This window comes from Terrapene carolina, unplaced genomic scaffold (assembly GCF_002925995.2).
Source record: "Terrapene carolina triunguis isolate 2854851 unplaced genomic scaffold, T_m_triunguis-2.0 Scaffold66, whole genome shotgun sequence".
In the NCBI taxonomy this organism is placed as follows: Eukaryota; Metazoa; Chordata; order Testudines; family Emydidae; genus Terrapene; species Terrapene triunguis.
In genome coordinates this window covers 4,247,390-4,262,301 of record NW_020664417.1, presented here as the reverse complement: position 1 = coordinate 4,262,301, position 14,912 = coordinate 4,247,390, and the positions used below count along the sequence as shown (strand labels likewise).

The window sequence follows — 14,912 nt, the reverse complement described above, 5'->3', positions numbered from 1 at the left end:
CTCTATGGACACGGGTATGAATGGCGTTAGTTAGCCTGGTCCTGCAAAGCTCTACTCTTAAGAGCAGGCCTGTTGAAGCCAGCGGAACTATTCTTGCCCATAGGCACTGAACCTGTGAGCAGTGGCCTGGAGGGTCAGCTCCTAGCTAACAGAGGAGCCGAGCCCTGCCCTGCTCCTGTTCTGCATGCCAAGTGCCGTGCTCTAGCCCGAAAAGCACTCACTCCCTAGTGGTGGTGAGGTGGGCTATAGCCCCCTCTCTCGCCCTGCCCTGCCTAGGCTCTCCAGCGGGGGGAAGCCCTGGCGCTTCTCCTCCCTGGCAGAGCCCCCACCCTTGTTCTCCAGACGGGTGGGCTGCGTTCCCTGCGGGCCGGGGCGGTGATAGGCTTTGCCTAGCTCGGTGTCCCTGCGCTGTGTGTGTGGCAGCGAGGGGAGGAGGGAGGGGAGCGGGCTGGCTGGGGGAGCGGCTCTGCGCTGCACCAGTGACACTCGGTGCGAACACGCTCCTCACCCAGCAGCCGGGGCGCCGCGCAGCGCCGAGAGCGTCACCCAGCGCTTCGCGTGGCAGCCCCACGCCCAAAGCATCTGCCGGGCGGCGGCCGAAGGACCCTGCTCGCCCAGCCTCCGCTCCCTCTGCCCGCGCCGCAGCATCCTCAGCCCCGCACCGCCGGCCGGCGCTGCCCCTCTCCGCCTCCGGCTGATGCTGCTCCGGCCGGGGGCTCGCCAGGAGTTGCAAAGACCCGAAAACACCTTGTCGCCGTCTGGTGCGGTCCCGCCCGGGCCACTCGTGCACTTCTGGAAACTTTGTCCGCCCGCCTGCCCCGCTGCTCTCTCCGGGGGGCTGAGCTTCCCTGTTCCCGGGTCGCTGAAAGGCAAAGCGGGGACTCGCCTTCTCTTGTGGCTGGGATCCTGGCTGTGCTTGGGGGGAGGGAGGCCAGAAAGCAGGAGGGACGTTCCCCGTGTCCTGTAACCAGCACCTGCGAGCCCGGGGCTTTAACACATCTCCCCGGGAGGAGCAAGACTTTTAAAGGTAAGCAAAGCGGAGGGACGTGGAGTTCCTCTTGTGTGTGTCCCGGGGGGAGCTGAGTCCAGACCCGGGGAGAGGGGGCTCATCGGGGGCGTTAGAGAGGAGGGTCCCGCATGGATGTGGGGGGTGGGGAGTCATGCAGCGGGTGTCATGCATCGCAGGGCTATGAAGAGAGGGGGACCATGCATTGGGCGCCAGGAGCATTAGGAGAGGTCCGATGTGTTTTAGGCAATCGCCCATCTCTTCCCAGCACTGCCCCCCAGTCTGTGCGCAGGGCTAAGGACTCTGGGGAGTGGGATGAACTCTTGGGCAGCAATGCAATGGGGAGTGGGGCCCCTGACTCCTGGGAATCCCGGGGCTGAGCAGCAGCGGCCCGAAAGTTGTGTTGCCTGAGAATTACCTGAATTGGGGGGTAGGAAGACGGGGCGATTGAGTACCAGGAACGTTCCCGCTTCATCAGGCACCGGTGCTGATTTACTCCAGATTTGGAATGAGCTTTGGAAAGCAGGTTGGTGGATGGGGACTGGTTGGTTAACCTTGTGTGTGTGTGTGTGTGTGTGTGTGTGTGTGTCCCACACACACACCTCTCTCTTCCAGCTGCGGGACGCTTCACATAACACACCAACCCAACCCACGGGGATCCAGTGGCAGGAAACGTTTGCTCTATGAATAGATTGAAGCAAAGCCCCCTTTAATGAGCAAAACCTCGTGTCTGTCTGCCCTGATCCTGCGTCTGCTATTTTGTGTCTTCACCCGCCGTGGCTTCTTCCCTGCAGGGGCGGAGGGGTGAGAATTAGCCCAGCCACAATTAAACCCCCTTTAGCTATTCAGAGTGCCAGCTGCCATGCTGGAAACTCTTTGTAAGGTGCTGTTGTTTTATGGGTACTTCTTACTAAGGGAGAGCGATGATACGGGTGATGAGATGCAGACAGCTCAGCTAAAGGGATCAACACAAGTTCAACCACTGGAGGCCTCTATATACCAGTTGCAGATACTTGTCTAAACGGGATGCCATCCGCTCCCCCACGGGATTGGATTCCCCCCTCTCACAATCCTCGATCCAATCCCATCCTGTCCCTTCTCTTTCTTCCCATCCTATGCAGGGTCAAATCCCTGGGGCCTCAGGTGGGGTTGTGGACCAAGCGGTCACACAGCTTCGGTTGTGGAAGGCTGCCTCCTAAAGTCACCAGGAGCATGCGGCTCTGATCAGATTTCCGCTTTTCTGTGACGTTCGATGGTCTTGTTTTGTGTCTTTTTCTACTTTCTCTAAACTCCCAGTGTCTCTCCCTGCATTTCTCTGCCGCATCCCAATACATTCACTTGAGAAAAAACACTTTGGCTCCCTATATTCTCTTTCTCTCCCGCCACCGGGAGCAGTTGTTGGGGATTTGCTGGGGTTTCCTTTTTTATTATGATTATTATCCCGAAGAATAGGATGGATGGAAAGGTGAGAAGGAAATAGGCAGGGATATAGGCCAGGGAAAGTCATGCTTTTTAATGTACTTTTATGCCCCCCCCCCCCTTTTGTCAAGCTCTGATCAAACGGTGCTAAAAGATCTCTGGGTATGACACTTTCCCACAGCTAATCGCTTGCTGCTCAGAATAAAGATCAGACAAACTGCATTTTAACGCTGAAGTTGGAGTGATTACTTGAAATGCTGGGCTAAGGTTTTCAGTGGGATCTAAATGTCCTTATTTTTCTCCTTCCTTTTTTTTTTACTTTTTATTTTAACCCTAAAAGGGACAACTACATTATTTACATTCCCATTTTCAATGTCAATGTGTTTTAGGGATTATTTTGAAATTCTTCCAATACATTTTTATTTTGAAAGGATGAGAGGAGATGGTTTAGATAAAGTTATATTCAATCCTTCTGGGAAACACTTCTATTCAAGAGAAAGAAAGCTGGCTGCTGACACCTTACCCCCCGGCCCCCGCCAACTCTAAACTATGAATCCTTACCAAACACACTAGAAACAAACATTGTTTTCAAACAGCCTATGTTGTTTTTATTTTTGTCTGCACTTTTTTAAATAGAGTGAACGGGTACATCAACTAAGCAAGCAATTCAGGCAATCACACCATTTGAATTAGTAACTATAATTTAAAAAGAAGGCTGTAGCAAGATGAAATTGCTACAAATTATGTGTAGTTTGGGTTACACATTTACTTCAAAAGAACAGAGACAAAGACTAAATAGTATCTTTTAATCACTTGCAGATACAGCTGTTATCCCTTTTAAAAAATATTTAATTGAAGGGTGTCCCTAATCTAAAAAAGCCAGTTCCACAAGTTTATTTGTTCTGGACCCTTTTAACATTCAAGTGGTAAAGCATTGTGCTTTCCCCAAAAGCTGGTTCGCTTATTGTTATGGATAAATGTAATATCCTTGCCAGTGTCATAATGACAGAATGCTGCATTAGAAATAGCCACAGTGGGTCACTCTAGGGATAAGGTAGTTTCTTTAATTATTGGTTTCAGGAACCTGCTGGTGCAGTTTTCAGTGCCTTCTTCCCCAACCAAAGAGTGGGGAAGAGTGTCTTCTTCCCCAGACTGACAGAATTATATCATTATAATTGCTTTTTTTATTGATGTCTATTAGTGTGCTAGACAAAATCTAGAAGAAGACAGGGGCCCTAACAGTGATTTGTTTGTCAGTCGATATCAGACAAGGTTTTATGACTCAAATGGAGAATCCGTTCTCAATCCTGGGATCTATGCCAACTCCCGTGTAAGGCAGTGGTTACTCCAGTTTTACACGAGTGTAATTCTGCTGATTTTTAAATCTGATGAAATTTAAATCAATAGTTATATCTGGGTAACACTGGTGTCCTGTCACAGTGAATCAGATACAAGATATCCAGTAGTAGGCTAATATTGAGCTATTATATCAGCCGCTGACAGGTAATGCTGATTTAGTCATAGTCTACCTTGCATAAAATAGCACTTAGATCTGTGGTGATGAATGCTATCAGCATGTGGAATTAGAGATTTCCAGATCCACTTTAAGCCCCATGCTCCTATTCTATCCACTCTCAATTGCTGCGTCTTACCTGTTTTAAGAATGGCAAGTTTCAATTGATTCTTGTCAGGAAAAACTTGTGCTCCCCACACCTTTCTCATATTTACTCAGGAGATATGTACCTGCAGAAATAGATCTGCTGAGGTCAAGCTCACAGTACCACTGAAAAAGCCCTTTTTATGTATTTGGAACATTGTCAAGAATTTGTTAATATTTGAGGGTGGAGGGATTTTTGACTGATGTTGCCTCCTCTTTCTCCTATAGTTTTGACCTTGTTCTTAAACAGAACTTGACACTACAGAATATATGCACAATCTTGTTTCTACGTTTTATGCTATTTAAAGGGGAACTGTAACAACGTTTCTTAGACCTACATTCTGATATGTCAAAAGATGACAAATACGTCTCAACTTGAATAAACTCTAAAATGTGTCAGAAATGTGTTGGGTTTTGTTGTTGTTGTTTGGTTGGGGTTTTTTTAGTGTCATCTTTAGGCATAGTGTCATATTTCCAAGATGAGAACTAAATGGTAGAGCTCCCAGCAAAATAAAAATTGTTTCTCTAATTTTAGGGTGGGGAATTCAGCTCTTTGTCATATGCATGTAAATGAAGTGAAGATATGTCACACATCTGTGTATAGACTGCTACGTGCTATCTAAACTGTATCAATCTTATACCAAATTAGCAGTGACATTTCATGGCATACGTGACATGTCAGAGCCAACAGCATGTGTATGACATGTTTTTCATTTCATGGAAATATACCTCATGCTACACAATGCTGCAACCAACTTTCTTTCTTTTGGAAGCTTAGCACAATGATAATAAGCACAATTTAATGGAGAACAGAAAAGTTACACGGTCCAGGGTTGAACAGCATCTATGTTGTGGAGCAGTTACTCATGCGAGTAGTTCCACTGAAATTAGTAGGGCTGTTCACCAATATCAGGAAGAGTTCCATAGTTAGTCGTGTGTGACTATTTAGTTTTGGCTGACTGCTTTGGAAAACATTATCTGAGTATGGAACAATATTTAGGTTTGCACAACATTTAGGTTGCAAACAGTCAAGCAAGCTGTTTAAAATCATGTAGTGCCTGTGCTATGTCGCCAATTAAGTTTAGATGCATTATCCACCAAATATTTGATATTCGGCTGATAATTGAAGATCCCAGCATAAAACTGTGGGACTATCTGTCCTATTTCCAGTCTTTTACAAGATGCTTCTGATTCTCATATCAGCTCCATTGGAGGTTCAGGATTAGACCGAGTCAGATCTCCGAGTATTAATTTACTAAAAGGTCTAATCCTGCAAGGTGCTGAGTAGCAACTCCTATTTAGGGCAGTAGAAGTAGAGGATGCCTAAAGTCTTTTAGGTTCAAGCTCCAAAATTGTAAAGGCAGAGTGGTGTGTTTAAGCTCAATCTGTCACCCACTATGTCCTTAGTCTTTTTTGTTTGTTTAATTAATTAAGGACCTTAAAACAGTTTACTAAACGAAATGCCAGTTCATTTCTGCAAGTGGTTACACTTCAAGATGGCATCATACAGATCTGTAAGAGACCACCTTTTATGCCTCTCATGTCAGTTTAAAAGATTGCTAGAAAAACAATCCAAAAATCTGACCAGCTTTGGATAAAGGAGAGCCAGTAATGTGTTTCACTGTATGTGGTACTTTTATGCAATGAAGCGACAGATTTAACCACAGAACATCTGGGTACTGGCTTCTGTTACAGTAAAGATTTTTAGGGGAATAACAAGCCTTGTTTGACTTTGCATTCATTTTGAAGTCATTAAACTTTACATTAATAATAAAAGCCATAAAACCATTACATCGCTATTTTCAAGGGGTAATGTCAGTCTTCCCTCAATATCTTACTTTTCAGAATCTGCATTTGTTTTGCTATGTGTGTATTTATCTTTTCACTCATTCTTCAAATTTCTTTTCAGGAGGTAGACTTTGTAATTTATGCCAGTGGATACAGTACAGATTTAGTGTTTCTACACATTTTTGCTAACTTGGCACTTTTTCTCCATTGTAGGTTGTCTAATGGAAACAGCACATTTAACATTGTTCAATACATAGAAAACTTAATTAATGTGGAACAGTATGTAGGTTCTTTGGACTGCCTTTTCAAACACTAATATTTAAAATAAAAGAAAGTATTTGGGTTGTTTTTAGCTTTCACTGCTTGATTAAGAGACAGAGCAGAGTGGGATTGAAATAAAGGATAGAGGGTGTGCATTTTATGAACAAATATACTTGTAAAAAGCAGAAATGCCTAAGAATACTCTTGAGATGTATTGTTTTTATTTAATTACAAATAAGTAATATGCAGCTGGAATAAGGGGTATATATTATAATGCATGCACTATACATATGATGTAATGCTTACAAACGTGGTGAAGCTGATAAGGTCAAAGTACTTTTAAATTGTACATTTCAATATCTTTTAGTGTGCCTTATTTTAAATGAAAATAGAAAATATTCTCCTTTCTCTTACATCAGTGCAAATCAGGAGTCACTCCATTCAAGTCCATAGAGTTACTTTATTTTTACATCTATGTAAGTAAGGCTAGAAGAGAATCAAGTCCTGTGTATTTAATGTTTATAAATGTTATATTTTCCCAAATGCACTTTTCTTCATAACTGGAAACAAACTCACTGATAACAATGTTTAGCCCTTACAAAACAGAAATATCTTCTATATGCAGATGCTTTACAAGGTGAAATAAATGATAATTTCTTTCTGAGACAAGCATTAAAATAAACTAATGATGTTATAAAGAACTGTGAAGGCTGAGGAATGTTTTATTTTTGAAAACTTGAATGAGGGGGAAGTATTTGCCCCTTAATTTGGGGAATGAGTTAGAGAAATCAAAACTCAATAAGAACATTTTAAAAGATGAAAATAAATGAAGCTCTAGGAGGTCTGCAGTTACTCTGAAATCTGTAAAGAACAAGAGTAAATTCAAAAATAATTTGGTTATTTTAGGATTAATTACTTAACCTTAGCTTTGTTAGTTCACCCACTGGACTGTAGAAGAATCAATGTTTTAGCACACTGTAGTGAAACGTAACCAAAAGAAATTCATATGAGTGACATAGATGGCTTTGATTGTACTCTTGCATGCAGGTCATGTGTGAGGTATGTCAAAAGCACAAAGTTCTTGCCAGGGACGACAACATATTTTTTCAGAGTAACTTTCTGAGTTTCAAAATGCATGTTTAAGGAAACAGGTGTGAAATCTAATACTTCTTTTTTGAGAGAGAACAGAAGTGTTTTATGGGATGGATACTCAGTGCACATAAATCAGCATAGCTCTATTAGTCAATAGATATATACCAATTTACACTAGCTAAGAATCTGGACTTCTATTAAGTATTCCGATAAAACAAAAATGTATTTATGTTAATATGTAATAGCTTGAAAACATCAAATTGTCTAACACTAAATGTTACTGTATACTTAACAGATACCCAGTATGACTTTCATTTTCTGCATCTCATGGGTACATTGAATAAATTCAGATAATTGAGATAATTTTCATTGTAATTAATAGTCTGTTGAAGGATACATGAGATTGTGATAACTGAGGTTCTGGTAATTATACCACCCTGTTTTTTGGATAATGGAATCCAGTAATTGAGGAGATGTTTGTCTGCATTATGGCTGAGATCAGAAGCAGTGGTGCTAGCCCACAACACCTGGAAATCTGAAAAACAAAAGGCAATAATTTATTTCTTCCACTTCATTCCCCTCACCACTGGTCCCGGATATGAGTGCCCTTCTAAGTATGACCCTCAGACACTTACAATGTGACACACTAATGAAACTGACACTTCTACCATGAATCATTGTCTTCTTAATTAAGTATATTATTACTTCTTTCCAAAAAATAACTTTAAAGAATATTATAATTCTATTAGGCTCAAAGTACGATACTTTTAATCTCCTTCCATTTTAAACTCATTGCTGCCAAAAGAACAGTGTTAGGGAAAGTATTTCCTCTTCTAAAAACTTTAATAGATAAATGAGTCACACTTACTAATGGGGTGTAACAGATTCCCAGGTTCTTTGCACAGATCAACAAGAATGAAATAGTCTGCCTCGTTTTCCAAAATTTCCATGATGGCGTGAGGTTGAGAGCACTTTGCATTTTTGTTTAGATAGAGTATATTTACTACTAATTTGTTTATATTCAGCCATTCTAAATTTAATTTGCATCAGGTTTCTGGATTTCAAAATACTGGGGATAAACTGTTTACAAACTGGGGTGATGATGATTGTTTAAGAAAGCCAAGTATCTTAGAACTGCCAGCTGGGGTTAGGATGCAAAGGGAAATAAAAGGAAACAGACATAAAGGTTCCTATTCTACACTAGTTCTGTTCCTCTAACAAAACATCGGGTTAAAGAAAATAATTATTCTTGAAATGGGGGATTGGCTACTAAAGCTAGCCTCAATTCTCATGGGATTATGTTCCTGAGTAGAAATTGTGCCTATGAGTATAAGTTGTAGGACTAACAGTGACTTGTATTTATTTGGGGAAGAACTCTCTCTCTATCTGCTTTTTCACCAATGGCAAATAATGAACAAAAAATGTATAGTCATATGTGATATTGAATTTCTAATTTCATAAGAAAGATTTTATGTCAGTCAATTAAAACATTTATACTAAAGTTAAGGTGGATTTGTTAAGTTTTTAAAAATTACCGTATTAAAAATAAGTATAGTTAAAACCTTTTCACCTTGCATGAATAAAGCAAACAGGATTTGGCACTATACTTCAGTGAGTTTTTTTTTTTTTTTTTACTTAATGTAACATATGGAATAATCAGGCATTTTAATCCAAAATATCACATATTCCTTGAAAACATGGAATATTTAAGATGGAATGGCTGAGAGCAGACTCTGTAAAAGAAACATATCAGTTTAAGAAAAGGAAGCATTTTCAAACTCTCAGTCAAAAATAACAAAACAGGACAATAACGTCCAAAAAAAATTGGACAATGGGCTGTTTCGATAGAAAACTCTCAAAGTTCATAACTCCCTGTATTAGAGCACGTATGTTCAATGGGCAGTAAATTGTGCTTTCATGTAAACTTATTCTCACTCAATGATTCAGAATTGTGTATGATATTGTTAAACCTCTAAGCGTATGTGTATGCTGCACACTGTGCCTGGGGCCTGTGAGACCTGGGCTTGTGAACTCGGTGTTTCCAGGCCCATGCTTGAGCGTCCACACTGAATTGTAAACCTAAGTTTACAATTGCTGCATCTGGGTCCCATAGTCATGCTGATATGTCCATACTGCATGAGGCAGACCTTCTGAGTCAGGTCTGTAGCTTGAGCTGCATCCACACTGCAAAGTGACAGGGCTTGGACCCAAGTCACAGCAGGATCCAGGCTCTAACCTACCCCCTAAGAAAGTGCTAGGACCCAGGCCTGAGTGCTTGCCAACCTGAGTCAGACTCATCTGTGTGTACATGGAAGGAGGGGCTTGGGCTCAAAATATACAACAGTCACCTCAGGAACAAAAATTGACTTGAAGTTCTTGGAGATATTTGGGGTCTGATTCTGAACTTATTATCTTCAGTGTAAATTAACAGTAACCTACTGAAGTCACATTATGGTAATACATTCATATGATAACTGAGACCAAAATCAGGTTCTTTTCTAGCTAAGTTTTTAGTCCTAAATTAAAAAATAACAAACCATGTATTAAATCTTTCCCTATTTGGCAGGATGGACTTTACATTCTGACAAATGTAACATTCTTTGACCCTGAAATCCCATCATCGGCAGCCTACTCTTTTGCTAATAGTGAAAAAACATTTAGCCAGGTTTCTGAATCTTCATGTCTGGATACAATAACAGACAGCAGTAACTAGGTCCCCTCTTTAATTTTACAGTAGCAGCATTAACAATAAAAAAATATTTTGTGTTGATTAGTAACTTTCATCCAAGGATCTCAAAGTGGTTCACAAACATTAGCTAAGCCTCATAACATCCTTCTAAGGCAGGCCTTTGGCCCTCATCAAAGCTCTCACCACATCTTCTGCTTCTACAAAATGAAATTCCCTTGACACACATAACAATCATCTCTTAATCCGGAAATAATAATGCAAGACAAGAAAGAACTGAGGCAGATCTCCCACTGCCTAGTCTCTACATATGTCCTCAAAATCCCCTGTCTTTGCCAGAAGCATGAACATCCTGAACTTTGCACTAATTAAAGCCTTTCTTCCAGAAACTGTTTTCATTCTCTCTCTCTCTCTCTTTTTTTTTTTTAAGCGATGTTAAAGCTCACAGATGAGGAGGTGGCGTGGTGAACATATAGAAGGTCTGAAGGTTTCCAAATTGTTTCCATGGCCATTCACCCAGAACAGTCTGACCTATCTGCCTGTATGTGTTCCTTCTGGTTTTGTTCAGAGTAACTACATAAAGAACTAACCTTTCACCTGCAAGGCTGGACAAATAAACACTAGACCAGCAGCAGAGTGAAGCTGATAGCTATCCCCTTGATAATCTGATTTTGAAACCCCGTATCACATCTCTGTATTTGACCATGACAGTTTTGAATACCCCTTAGCACTCATGTTTAGACCATAAGTCTTTCCAGTTTCAGCAGAGTTTTTGCAGCTTTTGATCTCACAGTAAGTACATGACTAGAGCTGTTTAGAAAACTGACACCAATAAATCAAAAAGCATCACAGTGACTCAGTCAATGTACTCAAACCTCAAATATGTCCCCATCCCATGTCACTCTTACATGGTTCTAGTCCCAAAATGACTCTGGAAGGAAAGTTACAGCATCTTAAAGTCAAACGAACTAATTGCCCCTACTTATACTTCTATCTAGGAAGGAGCACAGAGGAAAGGATGTTATTCCACCAAAACAGTGTGTGCAACCAGTGAAATGGTCATGGGCAGGGTTGGGCTTGACATCGGTGGTTCAAGCTTCAGAAAGAGCCACAGCTGCTTACATAGGAGATTTCCCTCCAGGTGCCCACTATATCAAAATTGTGCTTACTGAAGGAGCCTCATAGGGAAAATAGGATAGGTTCAAAAGATATTAAACTAAGCTAAGCAATCTAAGAAAGGAAAAGAGCGCAAGGGCATATGCAGGGTTAATGTGAATATCATACTGTTTGGTCTAGCACTGTCAGCTGTGTTCTTCCCCTCACACCCCACATGTACCACTTAAGGCTCACCCTCAAGTTAGAACTCCGAATGCAGACTGACCTGTGTGGGAGGAGTTTCAGGGTCTGCTCTTTGGGCACAGTTTCATCATATGGAGGCTAGTACCTTCTCTGCTGCCTGGATTCTTGGTCCTGGAAGCATGGAGTGAAGGTGTCTGCTTCTAGCTACTTAAGAGCACACTCCATTGCCAGACAGACTTCCTCTGGGAGTGTGGTGTGCAAGTTATTGTCTTGTGGCTCCTCCGGGAAGTGAGCATGTCTTTTTTTTCTGATAACACACTGACTTTTTGGGCAGTACAGTAGCTTGGAATACGCCATGTCTGGGGAGTAGCTATGGGAATAATATCAGTGCACTCTTTTGGGGGCTGAGCTCCCCCTTTAGATGACCAAGAGGTGCACGTTGCTTGTTATATTTCTCTCCCTTGTACAGAGTGACTAGGCAGCGAACACCAGTTCCATACATTTTAGGATTCACAACCTACAGACAACATGGCCAAGATTTTGAATGTCTAATGTTTCAACATTTCCCTACTGGGAAAACAAGAGAACCTCAGAAATATTAGAAGTTGAACATTCCGGAGGTAGAGTATGGTGGTCAGTTTCCACAGCTAAAATGCTTTGTTTCTAGTATTATTTTTTAATGCTGCTGATACATCATTAATAGAATGATATAAAAATACTGTAGATGCAGATAATTTGTATTGACAAAGAGAATATTAATGTTCGTAGCTATTGCAAGCTCTTTTGTCCTGTAGCAAGGCAATTATAGCAGAAAACATGACAATTGGGTTCCTAGGTGTTCGGGTAATACAAATAATAATAATTGCCAGGGAAAACATATTGTCAGCACAACTGGGGGGAAAAAAACAAAGAAAAAAAAAAAAACAATCATCCCCATCTGGACTAAATAGAGACAGTTATAGGAAAAAAGTCATCAGTGGTGAAACAGAAAGTAGGTCCAAACCTGCAAGTTTCACTCATGTGACTACCCCTATTGATGTCAGTGAGCCTACCCATGTGAAGAGTCCTGTGTGAGTAATGCTGAAGACGGTAAGCAAGGGCTATGAGCACAAGCAAAGCTATGCAAGACTTTCTCTCTCTTTTTAGTCCAGATGGGGATGCATGTTTTGGTTTTGGGGTGGGGTTTTTTCCAGTTGTACATATCAATGAACAAAACAAATAATGCAAAGAATCTCGCAGTGAAGCTATAGAGAATTTAATGTACAATAAACATTCAGGGAAGAAATTGCAGGGATAACAGTTTAATTTATTTTATGGACATATCTGTAAGTTAAGGACCGTGCTGTGCTCTTGTTCCATGTACACAACTCCCAATGACGTCAGCTGCAGCTGCACCTAAGGACCAAAAGCTGTATGGCCATGAGTATGACATTTTTCAGGAGTGATGGGAATCAATTTAGTGTTTATCGACCTTGACAGTGTCATGAAAAGTCTTTGTTTCTGTAACTGTGGATGATGTCTGAGTGTATAAAGAAGGGAAGCATCTCTTCGGTGCTGAAAGCATTGGTAGAGATATGTAAATAATTGTTAATATTCTTAGCACTTACATAACACTTTCCCATTTCATAATACATTCCTCCTAACAACACTCCATTTTATAGCTAGGGAAAATTAGGCACAGAGAATTTGTAACTAATAACAATAAGAAGCAAATAATTAAACCATCAGGCATAGCATTTGGTCCCATATTAGTTCAGTAAGGACTAGTAGGGGTACTCTCATGCCTGTGCAGTTGAAGGTATATAATGTTAGAGATGATCCAAAATTTGGCCCATAAATTCAAATTCAGATTAAATTTTGTAATTTTGGATTCTGGTAAATGGCTGAATTATAAAAACAAAACTTCTGTAATCCAGCTGTATCATTTATATTAATGTGCCCAGTAAAGAGACAGGTCCTGACTCTCAGCTAATGTAAATTGGCATAGCTGAGGATCTGGCCTATACAGTTCAGATATATCCAAAAATAAGGTAGGTGAAATGCCAAAACCAGTAAAACAAGGAACATTACAAATTTAAATATTTTTTCCAAAATTAAATAGTCTCGTCTTGCTCACAACTACTAAATAAATTACTGAGCCTTCCAGAATTAATAAAAAGCCAGTAGCCCCAGTTTACAGATATATTTGGAGTGGGTTGTCTGTTAAAGTTTTTGCATTGTGCTCCATGGCTAGTTCACTATTCCAAAGGACAAGGGTTCATGTGAGAGCCATAAACAAGCCGCCCATACAGGACACTGCTTCACTTGCATTTCAGTCTCTGGATCAATTACCATGGAAGCAGGGAGTAGCCTACTGGATTCATGCAGTGTGGTATGGGCCATTACAAAGGCTACTGCCCTGTTGCTTTGCTCTTACAACTGAGAGATAGCTATTAAGAGAGCTGTTGTTGTTACCACCCTGGGTGTTCTGGATGTTTGCACTAGTAGTTGTTATCTCTTAGACAGGAACCACTTGTCAACCATTGAGAAACAATAACCACAAATGCAAGGTATTGTACAATTACAAATGAGGAATTTGAGTAGCTATTCAAGGAAAACAATTAAGAAAGGAGGGAGAAATAGCCTTTGTGTGCTTTGCAGACTCTTCATAAAATAGTGGAACAACCTCTCCCTACTTCTAACCCACCAAAAAGTAATACAAAAATGTGAGGAGTTTCAGTGCACTCACAACCACTGTGCACAAGACAAGCACTCCTTTGTAGACACACATCTTTGTGGACTCAGCCCCTTTAGCAACAGGATGAGATGCAGAGGTAATTCATATCCAGATTGGCCCTGCCCTCCCCTGCCTTTGTGCCCTGCTCCTGCTTTGGGCCCTGTAAATCACAGAGTTAACCTGGAGTCACTCTCAGTGCTTCAGTGCTCGCTCTCTCATAACTCCCTGTGGTACTCAGTCCTTTTATTTTTTCCCTCTTCTATAAACAACCTCCTCAGCTGTTGGCATCTGCCAAGGCTCAGCAAACAAGTGCTCCACGGCTACTAAAAATGGTTCAAGTAACTATAGCTGCTAGTTTATACAGGTTGTTGTTTATTTATGTGGAGAGCTTTCTGAAGATCCCCTCTTACCTCCAGTCACAAATCCCAGTAGACTGATAATGGCATCCAACAAGAAGTGTAGGTCCTGTTAACTCCCCCAAATCTCTGTTTGGTTTTTCATGCTAACTTCAGACCATTCTAACCATAGTCACCATTGACAGTCCAGGGTTTCTGCAAAGGCATTTAGTCCCATCATCATTCAGAACTGCCCATATTTGTGCTTCTATAATAATAGTGACAAACTTGGTTTGATCCGAAGCCCATTTAAGTCAATGGAAAGACTCCCATTAACTTCAATGGACTTTGGATCAGACCTCAACGAAGCATTCTGAGATCAGTATTTGACATGGAAGACTAGACTTCTGTCAGGGGAGGTAATGAGCTTTGATTTTTTTTTAATTATTTTAAAAAGATGTTGAGGGCTTTTGTAAGGTTTTTGCAGGGTGAGTGAATATGATGGTAACAGTTGGACCAACCTTTATTCAGTCTGCAAAGTGAAACTCTAGGCTGCATTGGAGACTAACAATGAGCAGGCGCTCATCGTTATTACTACAGTACGTCTCTTGGCCCACGTCGCTTCCAGCAGCTCCCATTGGCCTGGAGCAGCG

The 14,912-nt window shown here is 41.2% G+C and overlaps 1 protein-coding gene across 1 annotated transcript in view; it reads left to right on the top strand.

The window, feature by feature from the left end:
- The first annotated feature begins 573 nt into the window (after positions 1 to 573).
- The window catches only part of NDNF (neuron derived neurotrophic factor), a 28,885-nt gene continuing 14,546 nt past the window's right edge, over positions 574 to 14,912 (top strand). The window contains exon 1 of the mRNA XM_024212721.1: positions 574 to 1,027. The gene's annotated coding sequence lies outside the window, so the exon portion shown is untranslated. The remainder of the gene's footprint in view (positions 1,028 to 14,912) is intronic.